The 20,882-nt window shown below is 45.3% G+C and overlaps 1 pseudogene; it reads left to right on the plus strand.

Annotated features, from left to right (window-relative positions):
* Window positions 1-4,580: 4,580 nt before the first annotated feature.
* LOC127769611 (cytochrome P450 81Q32-like) lies at window positions 4,581-8,202 on the plus strand (annotated as a pseudogene).
* The last annotated feature ends 12,680 nt before the right edge of the window (window positions 8,203-20,882 follow it).

A 20,882-nucleotide genomic window follows, 5' to 3' on the forward strand; every position in this document is an offset into this window, starting at 1 on the left:
GCCGTAACGGGATAAACACCGCCGGGAAGATTGCCGCTGAAAGGACCTTGATGTCGCGTAGAAGGGGGGGTGAATAGGCGGTTTTTAAAAATAAATGCGGAAGCTAAAACAAAATAGGGTCGGATTGTATGATATCAGGTCGGATAGTCCTATGTGATCGGATAGTCTGAACTGAGATCAGACTATCTGACCTGCACAACAACAATACAAACAAGAGAACAACCTAAGAGCTCTAGATTCAATCCACAAGCAAAAGAGGTGAGCTCGACCAACAACAATATTAGTATAGCACAAAGCAATGGAACAAGAAGGTAAAGAGAGTGAGGATATCACCGAGGTTTACGCGCCGATGTATTTCCCGGAGTTCAAATCCTTGAGGGGATTCTAGTCTCCGTTGAGGGGCTCGCAAAGAGCCAGGTCCTTTTCAACCCTATCCTCGTGAGGTTGCACAAATGCACTCCTCCTTCCACTAAGGGTATCTCTTTCCTTGCGGAGGCGAGATCCGGCCTTCACAAACTTCTCTTGGCCAACCACACGTAGATCGGTGGCACAAGAACGACACCTAGCCGTCTAGGAGTCCTCAACCTCCAAGAGTAATAAACACCACACAACTGTTGGACAAATCCTAGTACTCAAGATCAAAAGAAACACAAACTAGGCTCCCAAACTCTAAATCCAAACACAAAGATCCAAGTCACGAAGAACAAGGGGGATTTGAGATAGAGAGGGAGAGAGCTCAAAAATCCAAAGCACTTAGCACAAAGCTCAACCCAAAGCAAGATTAGAATGAAATCAGTTTGGGCAACCCTAGAAAAGGGTTGGTGGGGGGTTTATATAGATCCCCCTAAAATGTGACCGTTGGAGGGGAATCTTTCAGCCCACGTCGGATAGTCCGATATTTTAAACCTCCAAGTCAACGAGAAACAGAGAACGAAGTTCCATGAAATTTCAGACTTTCCGAGACATCGGACTATCTGATGTTAAATCGGAGTATCTGATATTTTAGAAGCAAAAACTTCGTCCTCAAACAGAGACTCAAGTTCTATGAAATTTTGGAGTCTCTGTATCATCGGACTATCTGATCCAACATCGGATACTCCGACACTTAGAAAAACTCACTCGAAAGGATTTTTCAAACAAAGACAGAGAGTGAAGTTCTGTGAAAAATCAGATAGTCTGATACATCGAATAGTCTGATTTCAAATCGGATAGTCTGATGTTGCTCAAGTAAAAATGCAATAACTTTTTACTCTAAACTCTGATTTCGAAGATCTTGGACTCTATGGAAAGCTAGTTTCGTGGGCTATCAAACCCAACATAAAACATGGTCCAAAACCTTCAAGTGATTATGAAAAACTTGCAAAGAAACCTGGTGTAAGTGTTGTGACAAGTGAAACAACTCGGGATTGAAATTTTGGCTTAGGTTTTTCAACTCACACAAAGATGAAGCATTTTGAGCACTAGTATTCAACCAATTATATGCATGTGGTATCCATCTTAATAGTATGGCATCCTAAACTCAAATTTAAAAAGCAAAGTTATACCAATAGGAGTAGCTTCACACCATATTGTTTCTTCACTTGGAGGGTTACCAACATCAAGGTCATTTGATCATCGGGAAGATCTCATGTTCTTGATCTTTGACATTTCATCTTCCATTTCTCAAATGATTGATGTGGATAATCCATGGCTTCAAATGGCCTCGCACGGTTCATCATGACACAGTCTTCACTCGCCCTTCACCACCGGTTTCGATTCGTCGGCACCAAGCCCCTTGCTTGCCCTTCACCACCGCATGGTCCATCGCAGCTGAGCCGTCGCTTGCGCTTCACCGTCTTGCCATAAGTAGTCACTTCATACCCGTATCTTCAATATCTTCTCTTTAATTCTCATCCATCGATAAGTCCATTTCCTAGCTTCTTCATCGGACTAATCACTTGCTTATACACTCAATAAGTGCATTAGTCCCTTAATCATTTGTCATCAATAAACCAAAACCCACTAGGGGCATAAATGCTCTTTCAACCGCAACCCATGGGCCATCGCCGCTGCAACCGCAACCGTATCTGAACACGAGCCCGATGAGCCACCGGTGTTCTCCGCCATGCTCTACGAGCTACCGCCACCAGCGAGAGGGGGGTCGGCGCTGTTCGCCCGGATCAACACGGCTGCGTGCGACCGTGCGGCGTTGGCCTCGCTGGTGTGGGAGCTTGTCATGCTGCTATCCCGCGATGACGCCGGCGCCGCATCAGCGGGCAAACGCGAGGACGCGGCGATGCGCGCGGTGCTAGAGGAGTGGATAAAGCAGAGGGAGTCGTGGAAGCCGTTCTGGGTGAGGGGGATCAACATGGTTGGTTACTCCATCAACGGCTTGCACCCTGTCCTCTTTTCTTCCCAAGCCGACGGCGATGATGATGGCGCACGTGCTGGTGTTGCTGGCCCCGACGCTGGGCAGCATCGGTGCCTCAGCTGCCTCTGCCATATTGCTGTGGCTCCGTTTCCGGCGCCGGCCTTGGAGATGTGGTCCGCCGCCGCCGCACTCGCCCCCCGTTGCTCTGCCCGCTGCCACGCTCGCCTGCCATCCGCTCCGCCCGCAGCCCGCCGCTGCTCCGCTGCCGTGCTCACTTGCCAGTAGCCTCCTAGGCCCGTCAGCTCTCCGCTCGCTGCCCGCATCCGTGCTCTCCCATCGCCGCTTTGACCACCACCGGCCTCCCCTCACTGAAGAAGAGAAGAGAGAAGAAAAGAGAGAAAAAAATGTGCAGCTGACATGTAGGCCCAACGTATTTTTTTTAATTTTTTTTCTGACTAGGATGCCACGTCAGCGAAACCACCCATATATACTACCATGGGACTTTAAGTGCACGGTTTGTATGAGTTTAGGGGTACACATTTCTGTTTTTTTGGTTAAGTGACTAAAAAATTCTCGCTGTTAAAGTTGAGGGACTTCCGGTGAGCTTATTCCTCGGAGAAAACGCTGAACAGATTCACAAATCCATTACAAGCCCATTAAGCTGACCCAAGAATTGCTCCCTTTAACTGCTTTTTGTGCTTCACGGTGTCGTGCTGTAGTGTGCGTTGTTGCCGTTGGATACAAATCCAATGATCATAACATTCGGCTGAAAGAAACAAAAATGAGTAAATTTCACAAAACAACATGTTTTATGGCTTAAGTTTGCACAAAACTACATGTTTCATTGATAGTGTGGTTCTGTGAAACTACACTACCAAAATATATGTAATTAAGTGCCAAGTATCAAAATGTGTGTGGTTTTCTACAACTTGGACCATAAAACGTGTAGTTTTGAGAAATTTACTCAACAAAAATTGCAGGCAACAGGTCAATAGGTGGTCCTGTGAAATTATGGTGGTCATTTCTGGAGGAAAAAAAATCTGGGATTAGCTAGAAGTAGTTGTATCACTTAACATGAATATTAGGGAAGGTCCTAATATTAAATAATTAGAAGGGGTGAGATTTTAAACCCAGGTCGTTTAGTCCACCATCTTGTAAAGCTAGTCGGAAGACCAAGACGTTTCTCGTATATACTTAACAATATAATAACTTTATATATTGTGCTAGCTATGTATATTGCGATGGTTGAAAAAATGTTCATTTCATGAATACTTACACCTCAAAGAGCTTTTATAAGCTGAATTTTGTATCTATGCAGCCCACAAGGCCTTTTCGTTGGATCTGGAAAATAAGATGTGTGCTGAAAATCAAAGTCTTTATTTGGTTGCTTTTCAGTGATAGACTAAACACGAGGACATGCCAGACAGAAAAAAAATTGTGCTCATTTGAATGCTGATCTTACTTGTGTGCTCTGTTCTTTGCAACACAGGAAAATATTTTTTCATCTGTTTTTTCAGTGCCCCTTGGTAGGAGATGCTGTCATAAGCTTGGAATATCACGGAATATTTTTTTGGAATTCTTTCAGACGCTGGTCTCGGCAAGACTGAGATTTAAGATGAAGGGTTTCTTAGAAATCTGCTTTATAGCCTAATGGCACATTTGGAAGCAACGTAATAGGAAGATCTTCCAGAACATTTATCCTTCTTTCAATAATTGGTGGTGTGCTTTCAGGAATGAAATTCTCTACATATGTCCATATGTATAGGATGAATGAAACTTTTAGATAAATAATTTTTAATTGGTTACAAAACATTTAATTCTTTTTTAAGGCTTTAGCCTCTTGTAATTTTTGCTGTAAATATTTTCTTGCTGTTTTATAAAATATACTACTGGCACGCATGGTAGTATTTGATTAAAATTTTTTTAATTATCTGGTTTGTAATAATAAATATTACGTAGTATTAGTACGAGCAAATTACTACTAGTTAGTAAGTAGTAAGTAGAATGGGAGCAGTGATCCTGTCACGAATTCACTTTCCGACCAAGCGCAAATTGGCTGAGAAAATTAGGAAAAGGAACGGAGACAGGAGAAGCACACGATTTTGTATATTAAAAACAGCCATGTGATGAGATCGCACCAGTTATCACACCAAACCGATACGCTAAAATTTTAAATTGCTATTCATGTTGTACATCCGTCTCCGTCTGTCAGACTGTTGCTGTGTTAGTCAAACAGCAGCTGCCACTATTGTGGCCTTGTGGGCTTGTCGCGAACAGCGACCTGATCCGATTTTACATCTCCTCCTTTCCACAAGCTCGGAAGACTCATCAATGGCGAACACAACGCTCTCCTCCTTGCTATTCCTCTCGATGGCATCGGTTCTTTTCCTCCTCACCCTCCTCCGGATCCTCAGGAGCAAGAAGCAGCAGCGCCGCCTCCGCCTCCCGCCGAGCCCGCCGTCCCTCCCCGTCATCGCGGCCACCTCCACCTCTTCAAGAAGCCGCTCCACCGCGCTCTGTCCGGCCTCGCGGCGACGCACGGCCCGGTGCTCCTCCTCCACTTCGGCTCCCGCGCCGTGCTCCACGTCACCGATCCCGCGGTCGCCGAGGAGTGCCTGACTGACCACGACGTCACCTTCGCCAACCGCCCCCGGCTCCCCTCTTCGTGCCACCTCTCCAACGGCTACACCACGCTGGGGTCTTCCAGCTACGGGCCCAACTGGCGCAACCTCCGCCGCATTGCCACCGTCGAGGTATTCTCGGCGCACCGCCTCCTCCGCTCCGCCGACGTCCGCGGTGGCGAGGTCCCGCACATGGCGCGGTGGCTTTACCTGGCTGCCCCCGCGGCCGGGCCTTCCGAGCCAGCGCGCGCCGACGTGAAGGCGCGGGCGTTCGAGCTCGCGCTGAACGTCGTGGCGCGGATGGTCGCCGGGAAGCAGTACTACGGCGGCGAGGGCGACGCGGAGGCGGAGACCGAGGAGGCGTCGAGGTTCAGGGAGATGGTGCGGGAGTACTTCGCGATGCACGGTGCGTCAAACCTGCAGGACTTCGTGCTGTTGCTTGGTCTCGTGGACATCGGCGGCGCCAAGCGGCGGGCAGTGAAGCTGTCCAGGGAGCACAACACGTGGGCTCAGAGGCTCATCGACGAGCACCGCGCCACCGCCACCGCAGCCGCCGCGACGGAGGCGAGGACGATGGTCGGCGACCTGCTTAAGATGCAGGCGTCGGAGCCGGAGGCGTACAGCGATAAGGTCATCACAGCGCTCTGCCTGGTGAGTATAGTGTACAGATCTCTCAATTTTAGATATTAATTGGATTAATTTCTTTTGGTCACAACGGCTGTGAATCGAATGCCACTGATGGAGCTGAGAAATCTGTCTGAAAATAAATAATTACTCTGCTAATGGCGTACTAATTGCAAGGATATATAAATCATACATGATAACCCTGCTCATAAAAAACTATAAATTACTCAAACAAACGGGGCATCATAGGCAAATATAAAGGCACTACCCCAAACTAGAGAAATAAACGCCTCTGAGAAGGGGTACTTCACTCTGTTTTGTTTCTTTTACTCATGAACAGGGTGGTAGTACACACAAGAAGGCATATGCTAGGAAATAAACTGTTGGCTACAATACAGATAACTTTACATGAAAGTTTGTGGGTGAAGAATTCCAGTATCAATTGGTACCAGTTTTTTTTCCCCGGGCAAATGGTGATATTCCAGATGGCCTTGACCATTAATTAGCTGCTCCCACAAATTAAGCTGCATCATATATTGGAGCAAATCCAGCTTTGTGTTTGTGATCAATGATTAGTATCTTTGAGATCGAGATATGGTACTCTCTCCGCCTAAAAAAAGTCAACATAAAAGGGATGTGACCCCTACTAGTATAGATTCGCTGTACTAGAAGGCGTCACATTTCCTTGTAGGTAGCTTACGGCTTGTTTAGTTCGTGAAAAGAAAATTTTTGGATGTCATATCGGATGTTTGACCAGAAAAAACTAATTTCATAACTTGACTGGAAACCGCGAGACGAATCTTTTGAGCCTAATTAATCCATCATTAGCACATGTGGGTTACTGTAGCACTCATGGCTAATTATGAACTAATTAGGCTCAAAAAGATTCGTCTCGTGATTTGCCCCCAACTGTGCAAGTAGTTTTTTAAATCTATATTCAATGCTTCATACACGTGTCCAATGATTTATGTGATGTTTTTGGGAAAAAATTTTAGAAACTAAACCATGCCTTATTTCGGACGGAGTAGTCGACAAACGTCCTTTTGATTTAAAAATGCAGGGCAGCACTCCAAGGACATTGCAATTTGGGCGTGGTGTAGCCCATGTGGAACCATGTGCTTACCTTGTAGTATATTTTTTTCTGCTGCACAAAATTATATTAACATATTTCGCCTTTTCGAAGCAAGTTTGGCTGAAGTGTACCAGAGCCACTTTTAATTTTGAAATTTTTAGTTTTGCAATGTACGAAAAAGAATCCATTAAAAGATTACCCAAAAAATTGAGTACCTTAGGGATGGTTTGCAGGAAAGAGCACTGGAATATTTGAGCGACGTTGCATCAAAATCAAACTATGGTGATGAACTGAATAAGAGTTAATTTGGATACCCTGCAGAAGTACGTGAATTTTTACATTTGGAAGATATAATTTCCTTTTATTCTGTCATTTCTTTTCTTTTTTTGCGAACTGAAGGAAGCATTAGGAACCTCCCCAACTTGGAGATCCCACGGTGTTTCGGCGAAATTTTACCCATTTCTTTGACCGTGTTGTCTCATGTTCAAATTGTTGCTAAGAACAAAGCACTAATTCTGCCTGTGGGACTTCTGTCAAACTGGTACAACAATTGGCTCCGAACAATACCAATCTTCCTATTTGAAGTTGACATATTCTCATACTGATATCATGATGTTTACATTCCAGAACAAACCAAGCATCATAAAAGCTGTGAAACGCAATTGAAATCATAATTATAAATTGTATATTCAGCTAGATTCTAGAGGTGGCTGTAATTCAATTCACATACAAGCACATTATGCTGTTCTAGTCATAATTTAATGAGTAAATTGCACACGGATGCAATCAATTGACCTGTGCTGCATCAGTCCATCTTGCAGACTGGAACGGACACATCGTCGAGCACCATCGAGTGGGGCATGGCGCTGCTGCTCAACCACCCGGCGGCAATGGCGAAGGCCAGGGCGGAGATCGACCGCTTCGTCGGCACGGGCCGCGTCGTGGAGGAGGCCGACCTGCCGAACCTCCCCTACCTCCAGTGCATCATCAGGGAGAACCTCCGCCTCTACCCCGTCGGCCCGCTGCTGGCACCGCACGAGTCCTCCGCTGACTGCTCTGTCTCCGTCGCCGGCGGCGGCCGCTACGCCGTCCCAGCGGGCACCATGCTGCTGGTGAACGTGCACGCCATGCACCGGGACGCGCGCATCTGGGGGCCGGATCCGGAGAGTTTCTCGCCGGAGAGGTTCGAAGGCGGGAGGAGCGAGGGGAAGTGGATGCTCCCGTTCGGGATGGGCCGGCGGCGGTGCCCCGGGGAGGGCCTCGCCGTGAAGGTCGTCGGCCTCGCGCTCGCCACGCTTGTGCAGTGCTTCGAGTGGAGAAGGGTCGGTGACGAGGAGGTTGACATGACTGAAGGGTCAGGGTTGACCATGCCCAAGGCTGTTCCCTTGGAGGCCTTATATTCGCCTCGTCCAGAGATGGTGCCAGCCCTAAGTGCACTATAGGAAATAAGTGAAGTTAGCGTCGTATTTTTGGGCCTCCTTGGAACAGAGATTTTATTTCATTTCATATTATAATACGTGTTTAATTTTTTTCTATTTTTTAAGTTTAATTAAGTTTATGAAAATACTTAGCAACATTTGCAGTACAAAATAGACATACTATCAACTACTCCCTCCGTCGCAGAAAGAACCGATTTCTGGGGTTGAGCATTTGTCCCACGAAAAACCAACTCCTGCGCAAGACTCGAGAAAAATTCAACGCACCTTATCCATGCCCGTCTCTCTCCTCTCGCCCACCACACAACCGCGTGAAAAAAAAACAACCACCACCGCCGGTCTCATCCCCTCCCTCTCGTCACGAACTCCACCTATCCCTCGATGGCGAGAGCGGCGGCGGCGCCGACGGATGGTGGTGGAGGCAACAGGGAGATGCGGCGTCGTCGTCGGTGGAGGTGATGAGGAGACGCGTCGTCGTCGGTGGAAGCGATGGGGAGACGAGGTGTCGGCGGCGGCGGCGGAGGAGGAGGCGAAGAGACGAGGCGTCGGCGGCGGCGGAGGAGGCGAAGAAGAGACGCGTCGTCGTCGGCGGAGGCGACGGTGAGATGCGGCGTCGGAGGCGTCAAGGAGACGCGTCGGCGGCAGCTACGGAGGCGACGGGGAGACGCGGCGTCGGCGGCGGCGGTGGAGGTGACGGGGAGACGCGGCGTCGACGGCGGCGGAGGCATTGAGGAGACGCGTTGTCGGCGGCGGAGACGACGGGGAGACGCGGCGTCGGCGTCGGCAGCGTCGAGGAGATGCGTCATCAGCGGCGGCGGAGGCGACGGGGAGACGCGGCGTCGGCGGCGGCGGAGGTGTCGAGGAGACGCGTCGTCGGTGGCGGCGGCGGCGGAGGCGTCGAGGAGACGCATCGTGATGAGGACATCAACACCATCGATACATCCACGTCCCCCCATGTACAGCATGATGGTCCTATTACCCGCGCTCGTGCACGTCAACTAAATTATCAGGTGAGTTCTTTTTTGAGTTCATATTCCTCTTCTTTATACCCCGGAGATGCATGCACTCGTGACTTACTCAGGAACGATGGAGAGGATCCAAAGGGAAGAGGATTCGCGCGGGGTGGATTCGGACTGCAGGGCAGCGCCAACTTCTGACGGCCGCCACGACTTCATGCGAACTCTGATTTGGGCGTGCAAGTACTTCATGGAAAGCTTATCAAGTCTACTTTAAAATGGATCCAGCCACATGTCCATATCAGTTCTGGAGCGGCCGCAATTGTCATTTTACTCCCGACTGTTTTCTGTCCATGGTGCTGCGTCACCTCTTTTGGCCCAATGGGCTGTGTATCCAAGTTGGGCCCATTAGGGGCGCGTCCTAGGGTTGGAGCACGACCCTATGGTCGTTCTTCCCCTCTTCTTATACCTCTAGTCGCCGCCAAGAACATTCGGGTTTTGATGATAGAGATAGCTACTTGCTACCGGCTCGCAGCGCGTGTGTTGGCTAAACCGCCCGTCTGCCTGTAATCGGAACCCCACCATATTGTGTTTGATAGTGAAACTTTCATCTTTATCTAGCAATTTCAGTGCTTGTTCTACTTGTTCTTGCTTGTTCTTTGATTGCTTGCAAGACGAGTGCCCTCGTGGCCGGGTTGACGCGCACCACAAGTTCGCGGCGTCCATTGGAGACGGTATATCGGTTGCTAAGGCGCAGGGTCTTTGGATAGTTGTAGTCGGGCCGTGAACGTCGTCTTCATCCAATCGAGTTATCCCTTACCTCTCATCGAAAGATCGGGCCACAAACCCTAGCGGGTTCGCATCAGGTGGTATCAGAGCGTGGTTCATCGATGAGAAAATTTACCCTTCCCTTCGTCATTAATTTTTTTTCCTATAGTCCAGAAAAGGCCAACAAAAAAAAATAGTAGATTAGTTTTCCCGTGATCCTATAGACCATTGTGCCTTTTTTACTAGTACTGCTTAGTTAAGGCTTGTTGAGTTTTCGATTGCATAGGTTGTGTTAATTTGCTGGTCTTAGTGTTAGGCGATTAGAGTTTCGAGTTCTTGCCACCACCGCACATCGCCACCTTCATCAATTTTGCCATCATCACCACCGTCCCCGCCGTCGCAGTCACCCACCAAATCACTTTCTATTTGTGTTTGATCTGTTGCCGATAGCTTTTGTGAGTTGCCTTGTATCCTGCCGCCACTAGAAAGGAAATAGAACCCTGATTCGAGTGACCTTCCTTAAAACAGTCATATCTTTTTCATACGGACTCGAAATTAGGCTTATAATATATCCACGGACATCTACAAAAAAAGTTACATCCGATTCTCCCCTGCTTTGCTGGGTTCGGCAAATTTAAAATCGCCAAATTCCTCTTGCAAAATTCTGTTTTTGTGGCGAGAAGCTTCGGGACCTATTCGCATAGAACTTTGAAAAAATTCTACAAGCTTCATACTTTGTCCGTTTGAGATAAGATTTTCTGTGGTTGGTTCCAGTGTGCTCCTGGTTGTGAAAAAAATATCAAAAAAATAAAATAAAAATAATAATAAAAAAGTTGTGTCTTTCTCCTCAGCACTAGAGAGCAAGCAAAAAAAAAAAAAAAGAGGATCCAGCGAGCACACCCCACCATTCCCCCTTTGTCACCACCTTCCACCATCGTTTCTTGTTTTTGTTGCTGTTTGGGTTTGTGTTTTGTGGCGTCCTTTGTGGTTAGGCTCGCGTCTCTACTTCGACTAGCCTAGGACCAGCACTGTACACTATACCCTTGAGCGATTATTCAATTTGCTTTGGCTAACGTGGTTTCTAGTTTTCTCTTGAGCATTGCTTTCAGCCCACCAACAGCTCCACCACAAACCCGACTACAGCTTGACAGGTCTTGTTGCTACAGCACCGATACACCTCGTTCCACGGTTGCTAACTTGTGGGTTGCTGTCCCCCTCCTGTAGGCAAGGTAAGAACTGGTAAGAGCTTGTGAGACAAGCTGCGAGTGAAGTGAGAGTGAGCGTCTTGCAAAAGCTACATCCCAATAGTTGTGTAGGGCTTACATTACATCCTCCATTGTTTTGTTGTCCTTCATTTCTAAACCATGGCAGGTCTAGAGGGTAAAGATGAGGAGGGTGCATCTCATTCCCCACGCACCAAAGGCATCATCCAATACTTTACAAGGCAAGTGAAGCAGCACACAGAAGGACTTGATACAGATTTGCAGGTGACAAATGAGAAGATTGGACAATTGGAGTCCACCCAGATCTCCACCAACACTAAGCTTATAGGGCTGGAGACAACGGTCGCCCGCATTGACACTAGCCTTGCTGCTCTTGTGAGGCATTTTGATGCTCTCAATGCTGGAGGCAATGGTGGGGGTAATGACGATGACATTGACGGAGAGTACGTCGAGGATAATTTGGAGGATGAATATATTGCTGACACTGAACAAGATGATCGAGATGCTCGAGATCGTCGACGGCTACACAACAATCGACGAGGTATGGGTGGTCGCCGCCGACGCGAGGAACGCAACAATGATGATGCTTTTTCTAAAATTAAATTTAAGATTCCTCCTTTTGACGGAAAATATGATCCTGATGCGTACCTCTCTTGGGAGATTGCTGTTGAACAAAAATTTGCATGCCATGAGTTTCCTGAGAAAACTAGAGTTAGAGCTGCTACTAGTGAGTTCACCGATTTTGCTTCGGTTTGGTGGATAGAACATGGCAAGAAAAATCCTAATAACCCACAAACTTGGGATGCTTTGAAACGGGTCATGCGGGCAAGATTTGTTCCTTCTTACTATGCACGTGACTTGCTGAATAGGTTGCAACAATTGAGACAGGGTGCAAAAAGTGTAGAGGAATATTATCAGGAGTTACAAATGGGCTTGCTTCGTTGTAATTTAGAGGAAACTGAGGACGCTGCCATGGCTAGATTTTTGGGTGGGTTAAATCGCGAGATTTATGACATCGTAGACTATAAAGATTACACTAATATGACCCGATTGTTTCATCTTGCTTGTAAGGCTGAAAGGGAAGTGCAAGGACGACGTGCTAGTGTCATGGCAGACACGCACACTTCCTCCGCCCGGCCGTACTGCTTCTCCATCTTCCACACCCACAACCAGTCGAGTAGCACCTCCTCCATCTAGTGACAAGTCAGCGACAAAGGCTGCTCAGCAAGCACCGAGTGCTTCTTCAATGGCATCCACAGGCTGAACGAGAGATGTTCAGTGCCACCGTTGCAAGGGCTTTGGGCATGTGCAGCGTGACTGCCCTAGCAAGCGAGTTTTGGTAGTCAAAAAAGATGGTGAGTATTCCTCTGCTAGTGATTTCGATGATGATACACTTGCTTTGCTTGCGGCTGACCATGCAGATAATGAGTCACCGGAAGAGCACATTGGGGCTGCATTTGCGGATCACTATGAGAGCCTCATTGTGCAGCGTGTCCTTAGCGCACAAATGGAGAAGGCGGAGCAAAATCAGCGACACACGTTGTTCCAAACAAAGTGTGTCGTCAAAGAGCGTTGTTGCCGCATGATCATTGATGGAGGTAGCTGCAACAACTTGGCTAGCAGCGAGATGGTGGAGAAGCTTGCACTTAGCACCAAACCGCATCCACATCCATACTACATCCAATGGCTGAACAACAGTGGTAAGGCGAAGGTAACAAAACTGGTGCACATTAATTTTGCAATTGGAAATTACCATGATGTTGTTGAATGTGATGTTGTGCCCATGCAAGCATGTAATATTCTGCTAGGTAGACCATGGCAATTTGATAGGGATTCTATGCATCATGGTAGGTCAAACCAGTACTCTTTTCTGTATCATGATAAGAAAATTGTGTTGCATCCCATGTCTCCTGAAGATATTTTGCGTGATGATGTTGCTAAGGCTGCCAAATCCAAATGTGAGAGTGATAAAAAAGCCCAATCTGATGGCATGAAACCTGAGACAATCAATTTGAAACCCAAATGCTTACTTGCTACTAAATCTGATATTAATGAGTTGATTGCATCACCTTCAGTTGCCTATGCTTTGGTATGCAAAGATGCTTTGATTTCACTTCACGATATGCAGCATTCTTTGCCCCCTGCTGTTGCTAACATTTTGCAGGAGTAATCTGATGTGTTTCCCAAGGAAGTGCCACCGGGGCTGCCACCGGTGCGCGACATTGAGCATCAAATCGACTTGATCCCAGGTGCTTCCCTACCCAACCGTGCGCCATACCGAACCAACCCTGAGGAAACCAAGGAGATTCAGCGTCAAGTTCATGAGTTGCTTGATAAAGGGTATGTACGCGAGTCTCTTAGTCCATGTGCGGTTCCGGTAATTTTGGTACCAAAGAAAGATGGTTCATGGCGTATGTGTGTTGATTGTAGAGCTATTAATAACATTACCATTCGATATCGTCATCTTATTCCTAGGTTAGATGATATGCTTGATGAATTGAGTGGCTCTATTGTGTTCTCCAAAGTTGATTTGCGTAGTGGTTACCACCAGATTCGTACGAAGTTGGGTGATAAATGGAAAACAGCATTTAAAACGAAGTTTGGGTTGTATGAGTGGTTAGTGATGCCTTTTGGTTTAACTAATGCACCCAGCACTTTCATGAGGTTGATGAATGAGGTTTTGCGTCCTTTCATTGGAAAATTTGTGGTGGTCTACTTTGATGATATCTTGATTTACAGCAAGTCTATGGGTGAACATTTTAATCATTTACGTGCTGTTTTTAATGCTCTTCGTGATGCACGTTTATTTGGTAACCTTGAGAAGTGCACCTTTTGCATAGATCGAGTTTCTTTTCTTGGCTATGTTGTAACTCCGCAGGCGATTCAGGTTGATCAAGCCAAGGTTGAGGCAATTCAGAGTTGGCCGACTCCTAAAACGGTCTCACAAGTGCGGAGCTTTCTAGGACTCGCGGGGTTCTATCGCCGCTTTGTGCAGGATTTCAGCACCATTGCTGCACCATTGAATGCGCTTACAAAGAAGGGAGTGACTTTCACTTGGGGCACATCACAAGAGAACGCATTCCACATGTTGAAAGATAAGTTGACCCATGCACCTCTCCTCCAACTTTCCGATTTTAATAAGACTTTTGAACTTGAATGTGATGCTAGTGGGATTGGATTGGGTGGTGTTTTGCTACAAGAAGGAAAACCTGTTGCATATTTTAGTGAAAAGTTGAGTGGGCCTGTTCTGAATTATTCTACTTATGATAAGGAATTGTATGCTCTTGTGCGAACTTTAGAAACATGGCAGCATTATTTGTGGCCCAAGGAATTTGTCATACATTCTGATCATGAGTCTTTGAAGCATATTCGTAGTCAAGGGAAACTGAACCGTAGACATGCTAAATGGGTTGAATTTATTGAATCTTTTCCTTATGTTATCAAACAGAAGAAAGGGAAGGAGAACATCATTGCTGATGCTTTGTCTAGGAGATACACTTTGTTGACACAACTTGACTACAAGATTTTTGGCCTGGAAACAATCAAAGACCAATATGCGCATGATGCTGATTTTAATGATGTGTTGCTGCATTGTAAGGATGGAAGAACATGGAACAAATTCGTCATCAATGATGGGTTTGTTTTCAGAGCTAACAAGCTATGCATTCCAGCTAGCTCCGTTCGCTTGTTGTTGTTGCAGGAAGCGCATGGAGGCGGTTTGATGGGACATTTTGGTGCCAAGAAGACACATGACATCCTTGCTAGTCATTTCTTTTGGCCACAGATGCGAAGAGATGTTGGCAGGTTCGTTGCTCGCTGCACTACATGTCAAAAGGCTAAGTCACGCTTACATCCACATGGTTTGTATATGCCTCTTCCTGTTCCTACTGTTCCTTGGGAAGATATTTCAATGGATTTTGTGTTAGGATTGCCTAGGACCAAGAGGGGACGTGATAGCATTTTTGTGGTTGTGGATAGATTTTCTAAAATGGCACATTTCATACCATGTCATAAAACTGATGATGCTTCTCATATCGCTGATTTGTTCTTTCGAGAAATTGTTCGCTTGCATGGTGTGCCAAACACAATTGTTTCTGATCGTGACACAAAATTTCTTAGCCATTTTTGGAGAACATTGTGGGCTAAATTGGGACTAAACTTTTGTTTTCTACTACTTGTCATCCCCAAACTGATGGACAAACTGAAGTGGTGAATACAACCTTGTCTACTATGCTTAGGGCTGTTTTGAAGAAAAATATCAAGATGTGGGAAGAATGCTTGTCTCATATTGAATTTGCTTATAATCGTTCCTTGCATTCTACTACAAAAATGTGCCCATTTCAGATTGTGTATGGTTTGTTGCCTCGTGCTCCAATTGATTTGATGCCTTTACCATCTTCTGAAAAACTGAATTTTGATGCTAAGCAACGTGCTGAGTTGATGTTACAACTGCATGAGACAACTAAAGAAAACATAGAGCACATGAATGCTAAGTATATGTTTGCTGGTGACAAAGGTAGAAGGGAATTGAATTTTGAACCTGGAGATTTGGTTTGGTTGCATTTGCGAAAAGAACGATTTCCTAATTTGAGAAAGTCTAAATTGATGCCTAGAGCTGATGGACCATTTAAAGTGTTAGCAAAGATTAATGAGAATGCATATAAGCTTGATTTGCCTGCAGATTTCGGGGTTAGTCCCACATTTAACGTTGCAGATTTGAAGCCGTATTTGGGAGAATGATGAGGACATCAACACCATCGATACATCCACGTCCCCCTATGTACAGCATGATGGTCCTATTACCCACGCTCGTGCACGTCAACTAAATTATCAGGTGAGTTCTTTCTTGAGTTCATATTCCTCTTCTTTATACCCCGGAGACGCATGCACTCGTGACTCACTCAGGAACGAAGGAGAGGATCCAAAGGGAAGAGGATTCGCGCGGGGTGGATTCGGACTGCAGGGCAGCGCCAACTTTTGACGGCCGCCACGACTTCATGCGAACTCCGATTTGGGCGTGCAAGTACTTCATGGAAAGCTTATTAAGTCTACTTTAAAATGGATCCAGCCACATGTCCATATCTGTTCTGGAGCGGCCGCAATTGTCATTTTACTCCCGACTGTTTTCTGTCCATGGTGCTACGTCACCTCTTTTGGCCCAATGGGCTGTGTATCCAAGTTGGGCCCATTAGGGGCGCGTCCTAGGGTTGGAGCATGACCCTATGGTCGTTCTTCCCCTCTTCTTATACCTCTAGTCGCCGCCAAGAACATTCGGGTTTTGATGATAGAGATAGCTACTTGCTACCGGCTCGCAGCACGTGTGTTGGCTAAACCGCCCGTCTGCCTGTAATCGGAACCCCACCATATTGTGTTTGATAGTGAAAGTTTCATCTTTATCTAGCAATTTCAGTGCTTGTTCTACTTGTTCTTGCTTGTTCTTCGATTGCTTGCAGGACGAGTGCCCTCGTGGACGGGTTGATGCGCACCACAAGTTCGCGGCGACCATTGGAGACGGTGTATCGGTTGCTAAGGCGCAGGGTCTTTGGACGGTTGTAGTCGGGCCGTGAACGTCGTCTTCATCCAATCGAGTTATCCTTTACCTCTCATCGAAAGATCGGGCCACAAACCCTAGCGGGTTCGCATCACATCGTCGTCGGCGGCTGAGGCGACGGGGAGAGGCGGCGTCGGCAGCGGCGGAGGCGACGTTCGTCGGCTTCGTTCTTGCTATGTTCTTGCTTCGTTTTTGCAGCGTCAACGGCGGCTTCTTTCTTGCTATGTTCGTGCACCGGTGAACGTACTGAGGCTTCGTTCTTGCTTCTTGCAGCGGCCGAGGCAACGAATGGTTCTTGCCATGTTCATGCAAATGCTAGTAGTACTAGTATTTTCTCAACTGGAGAGTTATTTTTTTGAGTATTTGCTTTGGGCAAGTGAAGCTTTTGGCTTTTTTTTATTCTGCGTCAGATGCTTCTGGCATACAGATGGATGTTGTCAGGAGGGCATTTTCGTCTTTTCACATTAGGACTAAATTTGTATCGGGGATCTAGGGTTCGCTTCTTTGTGGGACGGAGGGAGTATCTTCTATTATATATTACAAGTGATAAACCCTGAGCTCCACTCAAGACACTCAAGGCTGTTGTTGGCCCAATCTTTCGATGGGTTGATAATAACTACGATTTAGGAGAAACGTTGATGACCCGACTACAACCGTACTAGATGTTGTGTTGCGCCTTAGCGATCGACACATCTCTCCGTGGATTGTTGATCTAGCCGATGCAGATAAACCTTATTCCTACAAGCAAATCTAAGAAACAGGTAAGAACAAGATAAAACCTATGATATTGCAAATAGGAATTGAATACAAAGGATAAGTTGGGGTCTGAAGAACAAGCAAACAGACGATCTAGCCAACACGCGCGCTGTAAGCAAGTAGCAATGGCTAAACTTTAATCTACCAAAACCGAAGAAACCCTTCAGGGTACCTAGCTATTTATAAAGGTGGGAGAACGACCAAGAGGGTCCTAGGGTCGTGCTTCACCAGTTTGAGGCGCACCCCACATGGGCCCCATTTGGGTCGGGGTCCCAAACAAAGTTACAAGCCCATAGGCCCATGAAAGGTAGCGCAACATATTGTTTCTCCAATTCTGGATGGCTGAGGTGGAATTTGGAATGAGGCTGGATCCGTTGGAAAAAGGATCCCGAGAGCTTTCTATCAAGTACTCATAGACTCAAAACGGAGCTCATATGAAGATTTAGCGGCCATTTGAATTCAGTAATATAGCAGGTGGCCGAATCAGATTCCAGCACTTGAAGAACCTGATCCTGATGTCTTCTTGTTCATCCATGATGTGAGCAATGGTTGTATCTATTGTAGTCATGGTCACATCATCCTCCCCTTCTCCATGGAAAACGTCCTCGGTTTTTCCATATGGCGCTCTTCCCGTAGTCCATTTAAAACAACTTGTTTCTTCCAATCAAAGCAAGACAAACTCGAGATAATATGATTACCAATAACATGTCTCTCTAGCTTGCTTGTTTCTTCTGCATCTGCAGGAGGTTCTAAATCTAAACAGTTGTAAACTCTATGCACTAAATATATTCCTCTATCATTATATTCACCAAATATATGAAAAATAGCATTAGTTGGACATGGCAAATAATCTCCTTCAAATTATCGAGCTCAAAAAAAAATCATCAAATGGAACGTATCCCAAAGTACTAAAAGAAGATGTCAATTCACGTTCCTTAACTTCATTTGCAATTAGAACAACATGCTTAAAATCAGTAAATAAAGAATTAACATTAGGAATAGCATGTTCATTCACTAGTTGTGGCATGGGTATAAGTTAAGCATTATCACACAACTCTTCTTTATCACAAGAAACAAGTAAATCAACTTGTGACAAAGGTATTTCAACAATTGGTTCCACTAATGGTTGCTCTACTATAGCATGAAAAGTGGACATATTCAATTCATTAACGGCACACTCACCTTGATTAATTGCAGCACCATTTAGATTACCTGTGATTCGCCCTTCTGATGATGGAGGTGCATCGAATTTGTGTGTGAACAATGGGAACGATGGTTCTTTCATGTCTCTATCCTCTTTTTCATGATTATGCACTTCCTGCAAATGGTTAGTAATAGGAGGCAAAACCATAGCGTGTTTCTTTCTCATGTCCTCCTCTATTTTACTTTCAGCATCGAAGCAAGTTGTAACAAATGAGAAGGAGATTTATAACGTTGACAAGCAAGCATGTCCTGAATTTCTTTGTTAAGCCCACGTAAAACCTCAATTATGTAGCTTCTTCCCATTTATCTAAACCACAACGTAATAAACAAGCATACATATCAAGATAGTATGAAATAACAGTTCTGGTATGTTGTTTTAAACATTGCAGTTTGTTGAACAGAATATCAACATAAACATTTCTGAAATATCGTTTCAGGTTTCCAATTATAAGAAGCATTTTTAACTAAAAACACTAGCGGCACAAATAATCTTTTGTTTCTCGGACAAACCATGCTTTTTAAATTCTCTATCAACTCCTAGCTCCCATTTAATGTAAGCACGAGGATCATAATTTCCTTCAAATTAAGGTAGTGCTGTCGTCACTTACCTCATAATGGTCATGTTGATCACTCCTCATGTCTCGATGAAGATGTTGGTATTGAGCATGATGGTCGCATATTCCCTTGCTTAATCCTGCCATTGTTAGTCGAAAACAAGAAACATATACAAAAAAATATACACTCTCCTATCAACGACTAGGTAGTGGCAGCTCAATTATCACACACACTTAAGATTTTAACCGAGCTTTTACAAGATCTTACCAATGCAAGCAGATTGGTAACATACACCGACTCAACCTGTCACCCCAATGGAGGTTGGATGAATTGATGCCTTGGCAAACACTTGCTGTATGGCTGCAATCATATCAGTAGAGCTTAAATATGTAGCAAAGGATAGCGATTGCTCAAATCAGAGAATTCAAAGTTGAATAATTGTTCAAAGTCATGTACCGTGCTGGTCCTAGACTAGAATGTACTAGAGACACGAGCTTAGACACAAACGATACCACAAGATAGCACTATGAACAACTAATACACAACTCTCATATATGAAGTTCAGCTCAAAGATAACAATATTTTCTCTATTCATTCTTTCTTCTTTCTGTTCTTTTCTTTTCTTTTTTCTTTGGTGCAGCTTTTCTTTTGGTTTTTTATGTACCTTTCTTCCTTTTTTTTCCTTTTGATTTTTTGGTTTTTTTTAACAAAAAACTAAAAAACTTTGTCAACAACCTAAATGCAAGATTACAGGGACTCAAATGTAAAATAAAAGTTACATGGACTCAACTACAAAAGTGCAGAGCCAAAAATTTAAATTATACAAAAATGGAATGCTCGCATCACATAGGTTCCGTTTTTTACAAACAGAACTCCAATCTGACACTCCAAAAAATTTGTTCACCAAGGTGTATGGATCCCACAGTGTAGGTTTGGAACCGGGAGAGTGGGGGAGGGAATCGGATTTGGTGGAGATGGTTTGCGCGAGGTGGACAGCCAGCCCTGGTTTGGAAAGGTCCCACGTGAAAAAGAATAGAAGCAAACTCGGCCCAAATAGAAACCAAACCACTATAATCTCTACCTTCCATCTTCCTAGCGCGCATTAGCACGGCCGCAAGAGCACATACAAAACAATGGAACATGGCATAACCACACGGTATAAACCCTAGATGCAATTCAAAAATTAACCGACAAAAACTTCTTAAAACTAGAAAAATAATAGAACCGTGGTAGCGAGCTGATTCCCTTTTTTAGTTCCCGATGACAACAAAGACACAATGGCTACAGCGACAACGTGGTACTAACATGACAAGAACTCGAAACTCTAAACGTACTAGACGCTAAGACAAATAACACGACACGATGATGCAAGAGAAAACTCAACAAAGCAAAAACTGAAAAGAACAATGCAATGGCAAGTATGGCTAGGTATAGGATGGATTTTTTTATGGCTATTATATCGTTATGGGTAGATAAAAACTCATCGAGCAACGAAAGCTCTGATACCACTTGATAAACCCTGAGCTCCACTCGAGACACTCAAGGCTATTGATGGCCCGATCTTTCGGTGAGTTGATAATAACTACGGTTTAGGAGAAACGTTGAGGACCCGACTACAACATTACTAGACGTTGTTGTGTTGCGCCTTAGCGATCGATACACCTCTCCGTGGGTTGTTGACCTAGCCGATGTAGATCAACTCTATTCCTGTAAACAAATCAAAGAAAAAATCAAGAATAAGATAAAAGTAATCTGAATTGCAAATAG

Source organism: Oryza glaberrima, chromosome 4, assembly GCF_000147395.1.
Source record: "Oryza glaberrima chromosome 4, OglaRS2, whole genome shotgun sequence".
Classification (NCBI taxonomy): Eukaryota; Viridiplantae; Streptophyta; class Magnoliopsida; order Poales; family Poaceae; genus Oryza; species Oryza glaberrima.